Here is a 19,340-nt window from a genome sequence, read left to right as displayed (position 1 = left end):
TCATTGCTAAAGTAGAAAAAAAATTTTAAAAGAACAAAAGTTTTATTTCTGTTCTTTACACCCCTTTGTTCAATATTCTTTTTTTTTCCTGTTTGTTGGTTATTTGCTTGTGGGCCACACTCAGTGGTGCTTAAGCTTATTATTGGCTCTGTTCTCAGGGATCACTCCTAGTGGGACTCAGAGGATCATATGAGGTGCCAGGGATTGAACATGAGTCTGTTGTGTGCAAGGCAAGCCCCCACCTATATATCTCACACTCCACTCCTACCACTGTTCAAATTTGATTGAAGACTATTTGGGTACATGAATAAAGTAGACAAAAAGACTTGGACAAATTTTTAGAATAGTGTTCAGGAAAGCAGTTAAGAAAAAGACTTGCTCTAGAGTTAAGGATATTTGACTTATAGAAATCAGAAAGGAAGAGTCTCACTTTTTCCTAGTTTGCATTTAACCCAAGATAAAATTGTATGCAAGGTAGAATCACAGTAAATAGAAAAATTCAAAAATATAGAAAAAAAATGTTTTCAAACACCGCAATCGTGAATGATGCAGATGCTGTAAAATCATGTTTATCTCAACAAAAGTTACTTTGATATCTCCCTACCAAACCACTTCTGCTATATTTTGTCAGGTTTTCAGAATTTCTCATCTGTTCTTTTTCATTTCTGAATCATTTGCGATTTTCTGCTACAACAGTTTTATCCACAATGTTAAAAAGTAAATACACTTACTGAAAAAATTATATTTAAGTGTACAGTGGAACTATTGATTTAAAATTCATTATGCAGCAAACAGAAAAGATAATTTAGCACAGTATGGTGTTCTGACTTCAGAAATAATTTTCCTCCTATTAGCCTATCTTTTTCTATTTGTTTTCATCATTGCTGTGAATGATAAACTTCAGGTTTATTTGGTTCAGACATTTGGTAGTTCTGGTTTTCAGCAGCTGACCCACTCTTCCACTCTTGTAAATGAGCTCTCAGCTACCAGCCTGCTTGGTTCATTTACTATGCTTCACTGAACACACTCGTGAGTTTCACAGACTGAGCACTCTTTCAGCAATATGCTGCTTTGGCTATCTCTCCTATTTCAGACCCCTTGCTTGAATTCAAGGCTAAAATTCATCTCCTAGAAGAGTTCAACAAGGGAGTGGAAAATGCAGCTTAAATAGTTGGGGAAACAAGATTTGCATGTTTTAATTTAAATGCATGAGTTTAGTCTGTTAAATATCCCCAAGTATGATGACTTCAGTAAAATTTGTCTCATGTGGATTTCCTAAATCTGAAGAGGACTTTGGATGAGGCTCTAGAAGAATTATGTAAAATTATGTCCTTATGTTTGTTTGTTTTTGATTTGGGGAGGGCATATCCAGAGGTACTCGGGACTTACTCCTGGGTCTGTGTTTCAGGTTTACTCTTTGTAATACTCAGGGAGAATATTTGGGTTCCTGATCTAGAAATGGAGTAGGCCACATGCAAGGCAAATTTCTTAACCCCATGCACAATCTTTCTACCTCAGCAAATTACTTTTACAACTCTTATATTTTCAATACCACCATTTTTAAAGTTTGAATAAAGTTCATCATATTGGTTCTTGTGAGGCTCGGGCCAAGCGTCCAGAAAGCGGCCCAGAGAGTGTCAGCGGTTTGGTAGTGGAGGTCGGCTGCTGGGGCTGGGTCTCTTGGGGTGGGGAGGGCTCTCACCCACACCAATCTGGGGTGCCCCAAGTAAAAAAAGCCTGGCGTGTAGTCTGGTGGCATAGTTATGGGAGTCTCATTTTATGGTTGAGCCTCATGCATGAACGAAGTCCCACAGAACCAAGGTAATGAGAAAATTTGTGACCTTAGACTTTGGGCTCAAAGGGACCCTACAGCAGAGATCCTTTGCCTGCTTCCCCCAGTTTCCAGCAACTTAGAGATCACACTCATAAGCCACTACCTGCCAGCACCAGATAATCTCATCATTGGCAATCCTCCAGAACTCACGGGTGCTTCTCCCGGAAGGGAGCATAAAATGAGGCTCCCATAACCATACCACCAAACTCTGCGCCAGTCTGTTTTCACTCGGGATGCCCCATAGGAGGGCAGGCAAGAGCCCTCCCCGCCATAAGGGACCCAGCTCTGGCATCTGACCTCCACTACCCAACCTCCACCACGCTCCAAGCCACTTTCCACATGCTCAGGCCTAGCCTCACCTATGAGTGTGCAACACATCATAATAACTCCCTACCCATTTTCCATAATTACCACAAACCATATTTGAAGGGGTTCAGACAGTAAGCAACAAACCATTGAGAGAAATATATATAAATGTACATATACCACAAGTAGTGCGATGCAAGCTCTATACCCCACCCAAACAGGCAGAGTCTGGCAAGCTCCCCATGTAGTATATGATATGTCAAAACCAGTAAAAATAACAAGTCTCATTCACCTGACCCTGAAAGAGCCTCCAATCATTGGGAAAGACGAGTAAGGACAGGGTGCTAAAATCTCAGCAGGGCTCAGAGGAATAGAGACAATCGAGTAAATCAATGAACAACGGGATGACAGTGATACAGTGATACAGTGATACAGTGATATTGGCTATTGCTTATTTGCATGTCATCATGGATAGAACATTGAGAAAATTTATTATAATGTTGCATAGCATGGATCTGGAAAATTTCATCTTTAGGGCCTGGAGAGTTTGTTCTATCATAGGTTATACAATATGACATACTCCATGCCACCCTTATAAGATGTGTTCACTTCCTCTCTCTGCCAAAGCACATCATCTTCACTCATTTATTTTAAAAAATTTACTGGAGATGTGTTTTGAGACCCACCCAGTGATGCTATGGGGGATATTCCTGATTCTGGGTTTAGGAGTAACCCCTGATCTTTTTCAGAGTTCCATATGCTCTACTGGGAATCAAATCGAGGTCAGCCTTATGCAAGGCAGAAGTCCTAACCCCTATGTGATCATCCTAGCCCCTTCAACTTTAGATTCTCATTATCGCATCTGGTTTCCTGTGTTCCTGCCAGGAGTGATCCCTGAGCACAGAGCAAGGAGTAAGTCCTGAGCACCCCTGGGCATGGTTTAAAAACCAAAAAAGAAAAGAAATGCTTTGAAATTCTCCACCCCTCTCTGAGAGCCCTGGCAAGCTACCGAGCAAGCACCCACTTCGATATGCTAAACACAGTAACAAGTGTCACAATGGAGATGTTACTGGGCCCGCTAGAGCAAATCGATAAACAACGGGAGCACAGTGACAGTGACAGTGTAGGAATTACACTGAATGTGTTGATGATTTTGACTACTATTGGCATTTTAACAGTAATAATTCCTCTTAAAGTTAATGTCATCGTATTGATGTTATCTTATATTTCTTTCACTACATTTTTATAGTTAGTATTGGAGAATTTCAAATGAGCTTTTTCATCTTGAGGTCGGTTCTTAAAAACAGTTCTTTAAAAACTTACTATAAAACAATACACATTGAAATGTTCATTTTTCTTTTATTTAATCAGTATAGTGTAGCACATTAATTAGATTATATAAACTCGACTGTTTGAAACTCAGGGATTAAATTCCTTGATCATACTCCTTTCATTGTGCATTTGAATTCAGTTAACTAATTTTTTAATGAAATTATATTGATCATAATTAATACTCTCTAGTCCTTAATTATCATGTTAATACTGCTATTATAGAAAAAGATAAGAAATGATAGTTGTTGATAAAAACATAGAGAAAAAGGGAAATGTTGGATCAGGTTATTAGAAACACAATTTTATATAAAAACTGTAAAACAGGATAGAGGTTGCACTAAAATAAAAATAAAACTACAATATAACTCAGCAATCCCACTCCTGAGTGAATGTATAAGGGAAATAATTTGAGTATTAAAAAGATATCTGTACTCCCAAGTCTATTCTAACATTATGACATTAGTCAAAGAATAAAAAATAGCAATTCACTGAGTGCCTTATCAGTGGATCAGTGGATAAAAATACACGATGTAAATATAAACATATATGTGTAGTGCATATTAATATTAAAGTGTAATATATGATGTCTTAATAAAATTATTCAACCATGCGAAAGAAATTCAAACACTAACAGCATACATGGGCATTATAATCATAATTTAAAGGAGATAAAGGAGTAAGTCAGAGAAAAATTACTTAGTATATCATTTGTAAATGTAATCTAAAACCAAACTAGAAAGAGATGCCTGAATGGTGCTTGCACAGGACTTTGGAATGTGGGAACTGGAGTTATTGGTTAAATCTTTAAACTGGGCACTACAACCGCTGTGCAATTCTGGAAAATCCAGGTAGAGGTGATGGGTGGGGTGGTGATACCCTCAGGCATAAATGGAGGCACTTTCTGTGTTTCACTTAAAGAAGTTAGATATCCAAGGAAGCACAATGGGTGATGTTTTTTTTTTTGAAAAGGGACTACCAGATCAAATAATTTTGGTTATCACTGAGTTATACAACAAATAATGACTGAAAATCCAGTGCATAATATTCATAATATTATAAAAGTTGCCAATATCCTATTTCATAATTGGAAGTTACTCACAAACTGTATCAGTTCTTGCAGTGATCAAAGAACCATATGCAGCGGTCATGGATCAAACCTGAGATGACAAGGGCCTTTTCCCTGAGCAAAGCCAGGAGTAACCCCGAAGAAGACCTGGGTGTGTTTCCCACCTCCCTAAAATGAATAGATTATGTGCACTATTATAAATTTATTTAATGAAATACTATATTATGGCAATATTTAATGAGCAAAAGAAACCAGACAGAAATCATTTGAGTTGGATATCTCTTAAACTTTTCCTCTATTGTACTTCTCTAACACCTACAGAATCTGTCTTTTGGTGTGGATTTTTGTATTTTTTGTAATTATTAAACTAGTATAGAGTTCCTAAACTTAGAGTATTTACAAACTAAAATTACCTGTTTAATTAAGTACTTGCTTCTTTTACTTCCCAAATTATTTTCAAAAAGCCTTAAATTATATTCCTCAAAATTATAAATAGAGCTGTCCAATGATACATAATTTTCTTATTACTTTGTGAGGTATTTTAATTTTATTTTTAATATTAAGTATTTAATTGAATTTCTAATTGTATTCTTTTTTTCCCCTTTATTTTATTTTATTTTTTTTTACAGTTGTAGATTTACAATTTTTTCTGCTTTGGTTTCAATTATACAATGATCAGATACCCATCCCTCCACCAGTGCCCATTTTCCACCACCATGGATAATATCCCTCCCACCCCCTTCCCCCCATCCCCACTGTCTCTGTGGCAGGGCAATCCCCTGTGTTCTCTCTCTCCTTTTGGGTGTTGTGGTCTGCAAAAGAGGCATTGAGTGGCAAACATGTTCAGTCCATAGTCTACTTTCCACATGCATCTCCCCTCCTGGGAGGATCCTCCAAACATCCTTTATTTGGTGCTCCCTTCTCTATCTGAACTGCCCTTTCCTCTAGGATACCCGGCTGGCCTCTAAGTTATGGAGTAATCCTCCTGGTGCTGATCTCAGCTATTCTTGGGTATTAATCTCATACTTTGTTACTTTATATCCCCCAGATGAATGCAATCTTTCTATGTCTATCCCTCTCTTTCTGACTCATTTCGCTTAGCATGATACTTTCCATATTGTACCACTTGTATGTAAATTTCATGACTTCATCTTTTCTAACAGCTACATAGTACTCCATTGTGTAGATGGACCAAAGTTTCTTTAACCAGTCATCTGTTCTTGGGCATTCAGGTTTCTTCCAGTTTCTGGCTATTGTAAAGAGTGCTGCAATGAACAAACAAGTGCAGATGTCACTTCGACTATACATTTTTGCCTCTCTGGGATATATTCCCAGGATTGGTATTGCTGGGTCAAATGGGAGCTCAACTTCTAATTTTTTGAGAATCGTCCATACTGTTTTCCAGAAGGGCTGAACCAGTCGACATTCCCACCAACAGTGAAGGAGTGTCCCTTTCTCGCCACATCCGCGCCAGCATCGGTTGCTTTTGTTCTTTTGAATGTGGGCCAGTCTCTGAGGTGTGAGATGGTATCTCATTGTGGTTTTGATCTGCATCTCCCTGATGATTAATGGTGTAGAGCATTTTCTCATGTGCTTTTTTGCCATTCGGATTTCTTCTTTGAGAATGTTTCTGTTCATTTCATTGCCCCATTTTTGGATGGGGTTGGATGTTTTCTTCTTGTGGAGTTTAACCAGTATTTTGTATATCCTGGATATCAACCCCTTGTCAGATGTGTATTCGGTGAATATCCTTTCCCATTCTGTAGACTGTCTTTGTATTTTGGTCACTCTTTCTTTGGAGGTGCAGAAGCTTCTTAGTTTAAGATAGTCCCATTTATCTATCTCTGTTTTCACTTGCTTGGCCAGTGGCATGACATCTTTGAAGATACCATTAGCTTCAATGTCATGGAGGGTTTTGCAAACTTTGTCATCAATGCGCCTTATGGGAGGGCTTATTTTGGAACACAAACAACTCTGTGTAGAATTATTCTTATGATTACATTAAGATGGGGCTGGAGCTATAGCACAGCGGGCAGGGCGTTTGCTTTGCAAGTGTCCAACATGGCTGACCCGAGTTCGATTCCTCCTCCCCTCTCAGAGAGTCCAGCAAGCTACTGAGAGTATCTCGCCTGCACGGCTAAGCCTGGCAAGCTACTCATGATTTATTCAATATGCCAAACACAGTAACAACAAGTCTCATGATGGAGATGTTACTGGGCCCACTCAAGCAAATCGATGAATAACGCAGGACCTTGACCGTGACCGTAAACATTAAGTTGAGAACCTTTTACATTTAAAATGCTCATAGAATTGTTTAGCTATGAACTTTTGTGTCTTCCAAAACTGGTTTTCATATTTCCATTAATATAATAACACCTTATATAAACTAAATACAAACATATTAGTGCTTATATTTATGGGAAATAAAGATTCTATGAATGATCAACTTAAACCTTTTATTCTTCATGATATAAAATGACACAACAAACTGGGTTTTACCATGAGTACTGATATTTCGAATTATATTGACTATAATTTTATGTACTTATATTATGTATTACTAAAATACTGTTTAAGAAATACATGTTCATGTATTATCTTGGTTACTGTTACTGTTACTGTGTTTAGCATATCGAATACGTCACAGGGAGCTTGCCAGGCTCTGCCGTGCGGGCGAGATACTCTCGGTAGCTTGCCAGGCTCTCCGAGAGGGGCAGAGGAATCGAACTCGGGTCAACCATGTTGGCCGCTTGTAAGGCGAACGCCCTACCGCTGTGCTATCATCTTGGTATATAATTTTATTTTCTTCTGTTCTTGATCTGATTTGGTATTAAGGAGCATGTGGGACCCATTGAAGGGTTTGAGAATATTCATGTATTTTAGGTAAAGGTAAGATAAAGTCCCTCCCGTTGATCGTCGATTTGCTCGAGCCGACCCAGTAACGTCTCCATTGGAGACTTTGTTGTTACTGTGTGTGGCATATCGAATACGTCACGGGGAGCTTGCCAGGCTCTGCCGTGCGGGCGAGATACTCTCGGTAGCTTGCCGGGCTCTCCGAGAGGGGCAGAGGAATCGAACTCGGGTCAGCCATGTTGACCGCGTGTAAGGCGAATGCCCTACCGCTGTGCTATCGCTCCAGCCCTGTTCATGTATTTTATTATATAGTATTTATTTTATTATATATTTACTATATATTTTATTATATAGTAAATTTTAGTAAGCATACAGAGTTAAAGCATACAAGTATTTAATCACTTCACTTAATCACTAAATCACCAGCAATTCTGCTCTTCTCTCTTTGAGGTCTTTCTTGATCACATCTCTGCACTGCTTTGCAAGCTCGGACATTAGCTTGCGGTTGCCTGAGGCATGCACCAAACCACACTGGCGAATAAGCTCAAGAGTTTTTGAAGATAGGCGTTTTTTTGTGGCTCTCTCTCTCGGCGTACCTCACATATTCATGGAGGTCCTGTAGCAGTTGATCGTATTCCTCGTCAATGTTGTCAACAATGGTATCTTCCCATGTTGCCGCAATAGTGCCAAAGAGCTCCCATTTGGTGGTCGTTCTGGTAGTTCTCTTTTTAAACTTTGCAGCCCTTTCTCCCCATTCTGTGAAGTAGAATTTTGCACTTCAAATTATTAAATTCACAAGTAAATCTATACCTAGATATACTTATATCAATATGTTCATGTTTTTAGATTCAGGTCTAAATGGCAGAATCTCCTGCCCCCATGCCAGGCTGTCTTCAAGGGGCCCCCTCAGAGGGGATGGGTTGTTCCTACCCACTCCAAGCAGAGCCCTGGCAGTCAAAATCCTCCAGAACCCAGCCATAGCCATCCTCATGGCAACTCTCTGCATGCTCGGACGAGCCTCACACATGAAGCAACCGGAGGAGGAGCCAAGGTATGTGGGATCCATTGCTGAGATCTCCAAGCCTGCTCGGATTGGGACTGGGCCTTCTCTACCCAGATCCCCAACTTTTCAGTATCTTGGCAGTCACACCCACAAACTGCCCCCAGCGCCATGTAATCTCATCAATGGCCAAGATCCAGAGACCATAATACACAGCTCCCAGAAGGGAGCAACGCCTATAAAAGCGATTAGAGGCCTCCACAAAAGCCTCTGTGCCTCTTGGAGAGCATGACAAGCTACCTAGAGTATCCCGCCCACATGGTAGAGCCTGGCAAGCTACCTGTGGCGTATTCGATATTCCAAAAACAGTAACAAAAACAAGCCTCATACCCCTGACCCTGAAAGAACTCCCAATATGCCATTGGGCTATGCTAGCATGTGACAAGTACTAATGGAGTCGTACTGTGACCTGCTCAAGCAAATCAGTGATCAACTGGATGGCAAGTGACTAGTTACAAGATTCAAATTCTAAGTTGATATATAGATATTCAAATCTTTTATATATCTTTTATGTTCTCGTGCTTTCCTAGAAATCTGGTCACTTCACCAATTATTTAAGTTACATTGCAGTATGTATTTACTTATCATTTGATTCTGAATCTAATTTTTATTACTTCACTAACCCTAATTGTCTGACTTATACAGTTACTTTAAATTGTTGCTACTAGAACACCTTAACGTATTTCCAGGCTTTTAAAGAATGCATCCTCAGATATTTTCTATTTCTAAATAACTTATTATACTTTTATATGTATAGATATATATATTATTTATTTATTTATTTTTGCTTTTTGGGTCACACTCAGCCTATGTTCAGGGGTTCCTCCTGGCTCTGCACTCAGGAATTACTCCTGGCAGTGCTCGGGGGACCATATGGGATGCTGAGAATCAAACCCTGGTCATCCGCGTGCAAGGCAAATGCCCTACCCGCTATGCTATTGCTCCAGCCCCTCTTTGTTATATTTTTAGCAAATGTTCTTAACTTTTTTAAATCTTAATCTTCAGTTACCTTTATTATGCTATCACTAGAGTGATAAACAAAAATAAAACATATGTGGTCACTTTTTTAAAGGCTAAGGTTTTCATACCATTAACATTACAAAGTTGAGTAAATATTACTCTTGGATATTATTATTTGGGTCTTTTTGGCAAGACCCAATGGTGCTCAGGGATTACTTCTGATTCTGTGCTCAGGGAACCACTCTTGGCCATCTCAGGGCACCATATATGGTGCCGGGATCAAACTCTGATAGGCTGTGAGCAAGATAAGAACCCTCTCTGCTGTACTATTGCTCCAGTCCTAACATTTAATATTCTTAAAACTGAATCTTTTACATGTAGCTCATATGTTTACTTTAGTTCAGTATAAATGTGCTAACTGGAGACAGCAAAATGTTGGTTATGTTCCGTCTACCATGTAAATACAACACTACTCATGACTATATGTTCTTACATGCAGTTGTAATACATCATATAGTCAACTGAAGTTTGGTGTAATAAATATGTAGGTTTGATATCATTTTTCCATTTATTTCTATTTTTGTTTGGGGATCAGGTCACAACCGGTGGTGCTCAGAATTTATGCCTGGTTCTGTACTCAGAGATCATTCCTGGCAGCAATCAGGGAACCAGATGGGGTGCAGAGTTGAACTTGGTGAACTGTATAAATTCTATCAGGTTATTGAAATGTCATAATCTGGCATTTCACTTTTAAGCAGTTAACTGAGGAGCAATTTTTACTCTGGACTGTTAAATTTTCTTGAGACATTGTCTCTAGAAGTTTTTGTTCAAAGCAAGCCAAAGATTATGCTCAATTTCCATATTTATTATTTTTATTTGTTTAATTTTCTACATAAAATCTGTAAAACCTTAGTATTATTTAAAATTTAGTTTTTGGCCTTGGACCACACCCCGTGGTTCTCAGAGTTTGTTCTTGGCTCTATGGGCCAGATATCATTCCTGGGTGTAAATAGGGCAGGCTACATGCAAGGCAAGAATCAATCCCTGCAACATTTCTCCAGCTCCAGAACTTTAAGTATTTTAATTATTTCCTTGGGGATTGAAGGAGGAAAGTTGATACTAGTGATGAGGTTGGTATTGGAACATTATATGCTTGAAACCTACCATGAATGACTTTGTAAATATGGTGTGATGCCTTAATTTAAAAATATGAAATTATATTATTGAGCTAGAGATATAGAACAGTGAGAAAGACGTTAGCCTTACATGTAGCCAACATTGGTTCAATGCCCAGCACTGCATATCTCCTGCATCAAAAGCATATGTGATTCCTGAGCACAGATCCAGGAGTAAGTTCTAAGCACAGCCAGGTATATTAAAAAATGCATTCTGACTTGCAAAACTTCTGTATTCCATGCTATAATTTCTTTATTTAACCACTACTCCTTAAATAATAATGTTATTTGCAAAACCCTCTTTCTTCATTCCTAACAACCTCCACCCCGATACCAAATTGTTTAGTTCCTCATTGCCTTATCAAAGTAAGTAGGTGGTTCTTCATCCCCTCAAAATAAAATGCAAGAAACAGACAGATAATACAGCAATTGAAGCACTACCCTTACAATCAATCAATCTCAAAATTCATCCCTTCCATTTGAATATAATCTATTGAGCACCATCATGAGTGACCACTGAGACCCAAAAATAAACTTCAACTGTCAATTATGGACTGAACTGCACCCTCCTCCCATTCTTCATGGATTTGCTCAAGTGGACCTAGTAATGTCTCCATCGTGAGACTTGTTGTTATTGTGTTTGGCATATCGAATACGTCACGGGGAGCTTGCTAGGCTTTGCCATGGGGGTGAGATACTCTTGGTAGCTTGCCGGGCTCTCCTGAGAGGGGCGGAGGAATCGAACCTGGGTCGGCCCAGCCGACCTCATGCAAGGCAAATGCCCTACTGCTGTGCTATCGCTCCAGCCCAGTTATGGACCAAAACTCAAAAGCTGGGAAAAATAAATGTAAAATCCTTGGACTAGCATCAATACTTTAGCTCTTTCAGCAGCAACTATTTAAGTATCAATTTACTTATCAATAGAATACGTATTAGAGAAGTCATATCCCAACTGCTTGCTTTAAGAATTTCTTTTCCACTTTTGAGTCAACAATATTTCTCTGAAAACTTAAACTGCTGTTATGCTTTCTTTCTCTCTACTGTTTTGCATGAAATTCTCTTTTTATGACTGAATGCCACAGTGGGTACGTAAATGATATCACAATAATCAGTATTTTTTCTAAAATGTTATTCAGCTCTTTATTCTTAGAATTAAACACATTGTCGGGAACATCATCATTTCATTATTTGGTTTGTAGGCACGCACTTGCATAGAACCCTCACTGCTGCATTGGGTAACTAGTTTTCCTATTTTTTTTCTGTTCTCACTCTTCTTATACTATAGTTACCAGCCTGTAGATGTATGTTTCATTTCTGTGCCTATTGTTCCTAACAGATTTCGGTAGTTCACCCTCAATGCTCTTTAGCATCTGCTAGCTTCCCTTCAGCTCTGAGTTTAAATAATGTTCCATATGCATTCTTCAAGGTTTATTGATTCTGCTCTCTAGAGAATGTTCTATACTTCAAGTGAAGAATATGAAAATATGGGGATCATTAAAATAAATTCCTGCTTTTTTGGCCTAAGTTCAATTACGGAACTGTAGTTGTTTACAGAAGGCAGCCTGGAAGCAAAGCTGTGTAATAGAGGGAAGTGATATAAGCATCTAAGTGGAATATTAATGGTTTTACATTAATTTTAATATTTTTATTTGACACAGGAGAATAGTATTTGGAATCAAAATTTACAATTTAAATATATATTAATATAATTCATTACCACAAATGATAGTGGTTTAAATACTGACTAAATGGTAAGACAAATGTAGAATTTGAGAGACTTGAAAGTGATAGTACAGTGAGTAGGGTGTTTGCCTTGCATGCGGCCGGCCCGGCCAAGCCAGGTTCAATTTTTCCACTTCTCTCAGAGAGCCCGGCACGCTATGAGAGTATCTCGCCCACACAGCAGAGCCTGGAAAGCTACCTGTGACAAATTCAATATGCCAAACACAGTAACAAGTCTCACAAAGGAGATGTTATTGGGCCTGCTGGAGAAAATCGATGAACAATGGGAGGACAGTGCTACAGTGCAGTATTTCCAAATCCATATTTAATCTTTTAGTGAATGCTATGTACCCTACCTCCAGAATGTATATTCAATTTAACTATATTTACTTATTACTGGGCTTGAGTGATAGCACAGCGGGTAGGGCATTTGCCTTTCATGCAGCCGACCTGGGTTCAATTCCTCCGTCCCTCTCAGAGAGCCCAGCAAGTGGATCCCAAGACTATACTGCCCACACGGCAGAGCTGGCAAGCTCCCTGTGGCATATTTGATATGCAAAAAACAGTAATAACAAGTCTGACAGTGGAGATGTTATTGGTACCCACTCAAGAAAATTGATGAACAACGGGAGGACAGTGCTCAGTGCTACTTATTACTATTGAAAAATTTCATTTGACTCATCATTGTCTTTCATTATGCAATGTAGTAGATTCCAAATTAGCCACATTATCTTTACTGTTCTATATCAATTTCGAATCCGATAAAATCTCAAGGCCGAACTAGGCTGCCATAATGAAGAAGGACAAAAATTACTGTCTGAACTTTCAATACACATATACTGGTGTAGGATGCATCTATTGAGGACCTGATGGTACAAACGGGAAAGACCAAGTACGACATCATTGGTCTGATGGAGACGAGAAGGCATTCAATCACGTCAGGCAGTTTTCAATACTGGAGAAGAACTGTTCCTCGGAACATGCGCAAAAGAGACATCGGTTGTGTCGGTGTCCTTGTAAACATGAACTTGGCCATGAGCATTGATTCATTCGGATACCTAACAACCCAAATTGGATGATTACACTTGAATAGATGTGACTTACTGCCGGCAGGTTCTACCATTTTTGTCTGCACACCAACATCCAATTATGATGAAGAAGAAATTGATTCTACATGAAGCTGAAGAAGTTCTATAAAGAAGACCACAAGTTCTTCAAGATAATTGTTGGTGATTTTTAATGCCAAGATAGGACTGAGAAGATCAGCCAAAGAACTCCACATCAGGACCAATGGCCTAGAATGGAACGAACAGGGTGAGAGACTATCTGAGTTCATCAAGACCATCTAGGGTAACTCACAGTTCCAGAAGGCTGAATCTAAATGTTGGACATGGGAGTCTCCCAGTGGACAGTTCCACAATGAAATTGACCACATCATATTCAATTGATGGTTTTGCCTGATTGATGTCGCTGTTGTCCCCAAATTCCAAACAGGATCAGACCACCTCTACTTTGTGCAAAATTCTACTTCACAGAGTAGGGAGAAAGGTTTGCAAAGTTTAAGAAGAGAACTCCCTGAACGACCACCAACTGGGAGCTCTTTGGCACTGTTGTGGCAACATGGAATAATGCCGTCATTGACAACATTGATGAATAATATGATCGACTGTTTCTGCACCTCCATGATTATGCGAGGAATGCTGAGAGAGAGATAGCCACAAAAAGACCCTGTCTTCAAAAAATCTTGAGCTCTTTTGCCAATGTGGCTTGATGCAAGGCTCAGGCAACTGCAAGTGAACGTCCGAGCTCGCAAAGAAGTGCAGAGAAGCAATAAAGGAAGACTTCAAAGAGAGAAGAGAAGCAGTACTGGCAGATGTAGCAGAAGCTGGGAAAAGCATTTTCAACCCTGGCCTTCCCTTTGCCAACTACAAGACCAAGTTGACTGCCCTCCGATGTCTTGATGGATCTATCAATATTCCAGAAGGGCAATGGAAAAGATTATCCATGACTTCTACTTAGGTCTCTTCGGTAGCCACGTCCACCTGCACACATACCAAATTCCGCAGGATGGATATGTCGTTCCCAATGTTCTCCCTTTTGAAATCCAACACGCCATTTCATCAGTAAAGAAGCGAAAAGCATCGGGCACAGACAAGGTCAGACTCAAACACCTGAAGAACTTGCCCTCAGTACTCATCAATACACTGGCTCAGCTCTTCACACACTACCTATCTGAATGCAAAGTTTCATCCTAGTGGAAAACCAGCAGGGCTATAATACTTTACAAGAAGGGAGACATCCATGACATTGGCAACTATCTCCCCATCTACCTGTTGTCTGTCTTCTACAAGCTGTTCACTTGAGTCATCCTAAATAGGATTGACAGAACACTAGATGAAGGAAAACCATGCAAGCAAGCTGGGTTCTGAAAAGGATTCAGCATGATTGACCATATCCACGTGATAAACAAGCTCATTGAGGTTTATTGGGAATTCAAGATGCCACTATATCGTTTATTGATTTAAAGAAGGCCTTTGATTCTGTTGATACTGAAGAGGTCATTGAAGCCCTAACCAATTGTGGCATTCAAACTCAACACCTCAGGATCCTTTGTGAGCTGTATTATGAATTCACTACCGGGATTTCTCTGTTCTACAAGGAAGTGATCATCCATGTCAAGACAGGGGTTCGTCAGAGTGATACCATTTCACCAAAACTCTTCAGTGCCACCCTCGATAACGTCATGCAATGACTGGAATGGGAAGGGATGGGAGTGAAGAGAGACGGTAGGCAACTATACCACCTCCGCTTTGCTGATGACATTGTTCTAATAACATCAAACATTAGCCAAGCGACACAAATGCTGGCCGACTTTGAAGGTGAGTGTGGAAAGGTCGGACTATAGCTGTGTCTTACAAAGACAATGTTCTTGAGAAGAAGTCTCATTCCTGACGTTCCATTCACTCTCAATGGAATGAACATCTCCGAATGCAACAGTTATGTGTACCAAGATCGAAAACTCAACATGACCAATGACCTGGCACCTGACTTGCGCAGGAGGTAGGGAAAGGTTTAGAATGCCTTTAAGAGTGTCGAAGAAATAGCTAGGAGGACAAAGAACCTGCAGCTCTGGGCATATCTCTTCGATTCCACTATTTTTCCTGCATTAACATATGCCTCAGAGACTTGGGCCCTATGAAAATAGGATGAGAATGTTATTCAGGTCTCCCAAAGAGGAATTGAAAGAGCTATGCTTGGAGTATCACTCTTCACTCAAGTGAGAGAAAGAATCCAGAGTTCCAACTTCTGTTAATGATCAAGAATGAGGGACGCTGCCTCGTTTGCCAAGGCATAGAAAATCAGATGGGTTGGACATGTAAAGAAATTCGGAGATGACTGCTGGACTAGAGCCATTACTGACTGGATTCTATGGGATGTCAAAAGATTGCATGACCTCCCACCTACAAGATGATCAGATATCTTCGTAAAGACCCTGAATGATTGGTTTGAGGCTGTTCGTGCTCCTAAAATGAGCAGATGTCCTTGGGCCACACTAGCACATGACAGGGATGAATGGAGACTTTAATGACACCTGTTCAAGAAAATCGATGAGTCACGGATGTCATGTGATCAAGTCATCAAGTGATCAATTTCTAGCATCAGCCTGAAGCACTGCTCTAAAGAATAAATTTGATTCTGATTTCTTGCACTTGCAACATGAATTTTCAAAAATAATTTTGCTATTTCTCATAATGAAATATTTGATAAAATATTTGGAATTTTTTCAAACTACATAGCTGTGATTTAAGGAAAGTTAACTAACTACCCAAAGCCCCAAATCTAAAGAGGAAGGGTTAAACTGACACTGTGGTGCCAGGGTCATTTATCAATACTTGTAGTCAATAATCGTACTTTAAAATGTGTTGGATAAAAGTAGTCACACATTGGAACTTCGTTGTATGTAGAGATAAAAGAACCTGACTCATATCTAAAACTTTAAAAATACCCCACACTTCTGAGAAAATGTAGAGGAGAGGAGAATAAAAATTTATCAAGGGCACAGTCATCATACTTCTTTTTTATAGTATGCTTTATTCTAAATATATTATTGTAGCAAAAACTATTAGAACATGGAATACTGTTTTTAAATAAATATATGATTAGCGATAGCACAGCGGGTAAGACGTTCACCTTACAAGCGGCTAACATGGCCGACCCGCGTTCAATTCCTCCGCCCCTCTCGGAGAGCCCGGCAAGCTACCGAGAGTATTCGATATGCCAGACACAGTAACAACAGTCTCCAATGGAGACGTTACTGGGCCCACTCGAGCAAATCGACGATCAACGGGAGGGCCTTTACCTTTATATGATTTTCCTAATATAAATAATACTATGATTATAATATAAATATTTATATGATTTTGTCAGGGTTTTTCAGGCTATTGCAATTGCCAAAAGTAGCTCCTAAAGAGTGTATGGAAGAACATAGATCTGTTGAGGGGGTGGAAGCCCTTTTAAGTTAAGACTGTTACCATATTACCTCATTCAAACAAAAAGCACATGAATGATGAAGAAATGAAAGCAATTTCAAATTCCAGGAAATAAGGCTAGAAAGAGAGAGAGATGATATAGACGATAAGGTCTTGCACTTGTCAGACCTGGGTTTGAGTCTTGGCATCCTGTAGTCCTCTGAACCTGCTAGGAGTGATCTCTCAAAGCAGAGTCAGGTGTGACCTAAATGAGCCCTCAGTATAGCCAGGTATGGCCAAAATTCCCCCCCCCCCATAATTTTTCCAGGAAAAATACAAGCTAAAAGTCCTTTAGCACACTTGGCAAGAGCAAACTTTAAAGGGAAAATCAGGGACTGGAGCAATAGCACAGTTGGTAGGGCGTTTGCCTTGCACTCGTCTGGCCTGGGTTTGATTCCCAGCATCCCATATAGTTCCTCGAGTACTCTCAGGAGCAATTCCTGAGTGCATGAGCCAGAAGTAACCCCTGTGCACCGCTGGCTGTCGCCCAAAAAGCAAAGCAAAACAACAACAAAAAAAATACAAAATAAAAACCAATTAAGAAAATATCAAGAAAAATATTGAACGAGAAAAAAATAGGAGAATTTTATAAGTTCAATTTGCAGTAAAAATGCTTACACATTTGTAATATAATTTTTGAGCTTTCACATTTTGAATGAACATATAAGCAAATCATGACAGTTAATAATTATTAATACCCCTACAAAAACAAAGGATAAAATGTAGATGACAAGCTAACAGACAGATACATAGGTAATTCCTGATTCCATGCATTTCACAGATAGTACATTTTACAAATTGAAGATTTTTTATAACCAGGTATTATTCATGATAAATAGTGCTACGTATACAATTTTATATATCACTTTAGGTTTCTGTGTCATGTTTGAATAATTATTTTATTTTTCTTATTATCATGCTATGATAATATGTGAGCTTTGGTGTTACTGTTATGGCTTGGAAAACCAAAAATAATACCGATATAAGAAGACAAACTTATTAAATGTTGCATAACTTCTGAGTTCTCCAGAATTCAGTGGATGACAGTAATCATCATCATAATAATAAGACTTTAGATTATTTCACCAGTGATAGTCTAGTCACTAAATATGGTAATTTTTTAATATACAAATTATCAGGTTACTAAAAGCACAGATAAGAGAAAAAAATACCTAATTATGTTCAGGGCCTACTCTTTACTGTACATTCAGGGATCATTTCTGATGGGGCTATGGGTATCATATGTGGTGTCCAGGATCCTACCCTGATTGATGGCATGTAAGAAAGTCACCTAACAACTGTACTAAATCTCTGGCTCCATTTTCTCATGTTTTACCATGTTTGGGAATGTCAATGTGTATAGTGAGCGCCTCAAAAACATACTGGATTTTGTGCTTATTTAGCACTGTCAAATAAAAAGAACACTGCAGAAATGAGATTCTTCATCAGCAGCATAAGTGAACAAAAACAATATTCAATACATTTATATTTCAAGAAATCAAAAATTATAGATTTACGTATAGATTATAAAGTATATAGAATGTGAAAATAATTCACACAATATTTTATTTATTCTTATTTTGGGTGTTGATGAGGTCACACCTGACTGTGACTGAGGATTACTCTAGAATTATTCCAGCTTTTGCTTGGGGAACCATATGTGGTTCTAGAATGATACCTGGGATTGCAACATGTAAGAAAAACACCTTTGACCCCTTCCTGTATTCCAACTCTTGTTTTATTTTCATAAGTAGAGAGCTGCATAGTTTTACTAGGTATTTATATGTGAGTATAAAATAATTTTAACGTTAAATAGCTATAAGTTTAGTTATAAAAATAAAGCAAAACAAAAAATAAAATCTTAGTGAAGAGTTCAAATAAAATAAAAATAAAATTATCTAGAGGATTTCACTAAAGTTGTGACTTAGATCCAAGAATAATGTATATAGCACACTGATGTAATATGTCAAGTCATACATGTATCAAGGTGAACTAGAATTTTGTGAGTCCCAGAAAGCAATAAAAAACAATGCAAATGCTATATTAAGAAATATTACATTTATTTCCAATATTTTTCAGTATTTCAAAAGATTATATTATAAGCAGAATATAGAAATTCATTTCCAAGTAGTATAGAAAATACCTAAATGCAGTAAAATAAAAAATATGGTCATAGAAATAAATGTACTTCATTCTTAATAGCACTTTATTTTCAAGAACAGAGAATGTATTACAAAGATAGCATTAAAGTGACAGGAGAGAAAAGTTATCTATATAAAATCATGCAACTAGGAAAACTATCAAAACTGAAGGAAAATCAGACATTTTTAATTAAAGTAAAAAACACTTGGTAGCAATGAATCTAGTCTAAAAATATAAATGTTGGTCCCCACAAGATCTAGTTTCAAAATATCGAGCACCGTTATTGGGACTTCATATTTTATTTCTGTGTATTACATAATATTAAGACTAATATATGTACAAAATATGTATTATTTTATGT

General features: G+C 38.5%; 1 pseudogene; it reads left to right on the top strand.

Moving 5' to 3' along the window:
- The first annotated feature begins 13,177 nt into the window (after nucleotides 1-13,177).
- Nucleotides 13,178-19,340, top strand: part of LOC130020599 (hematopoietically-expressed homeobox protein HHEX-like) — a 169,171-nt pseudogene continuing 163,008 nt past the window's right edge.

The sequence above is a fragment of the Sorex fumeus genome, unplaced genomic scaffold (genome assembly GCF_029834395.1).
Source record: "Sorex fumeus unplaced genomic scaffold, SorFum_2.1 ptg000013l, whole genome shotgun sequence".
In the NCBI taxonomy this organism is placed as follows: domain Eukaryota; kingdom Metazoa; phylum Chordata; class Mammalia; order Eulipotyphla; family Soricidae; genus Sorex; species Sorex fumeus.
This window is presented reverse-complemented; position numbering and strand designations above follow the sequence as displayed.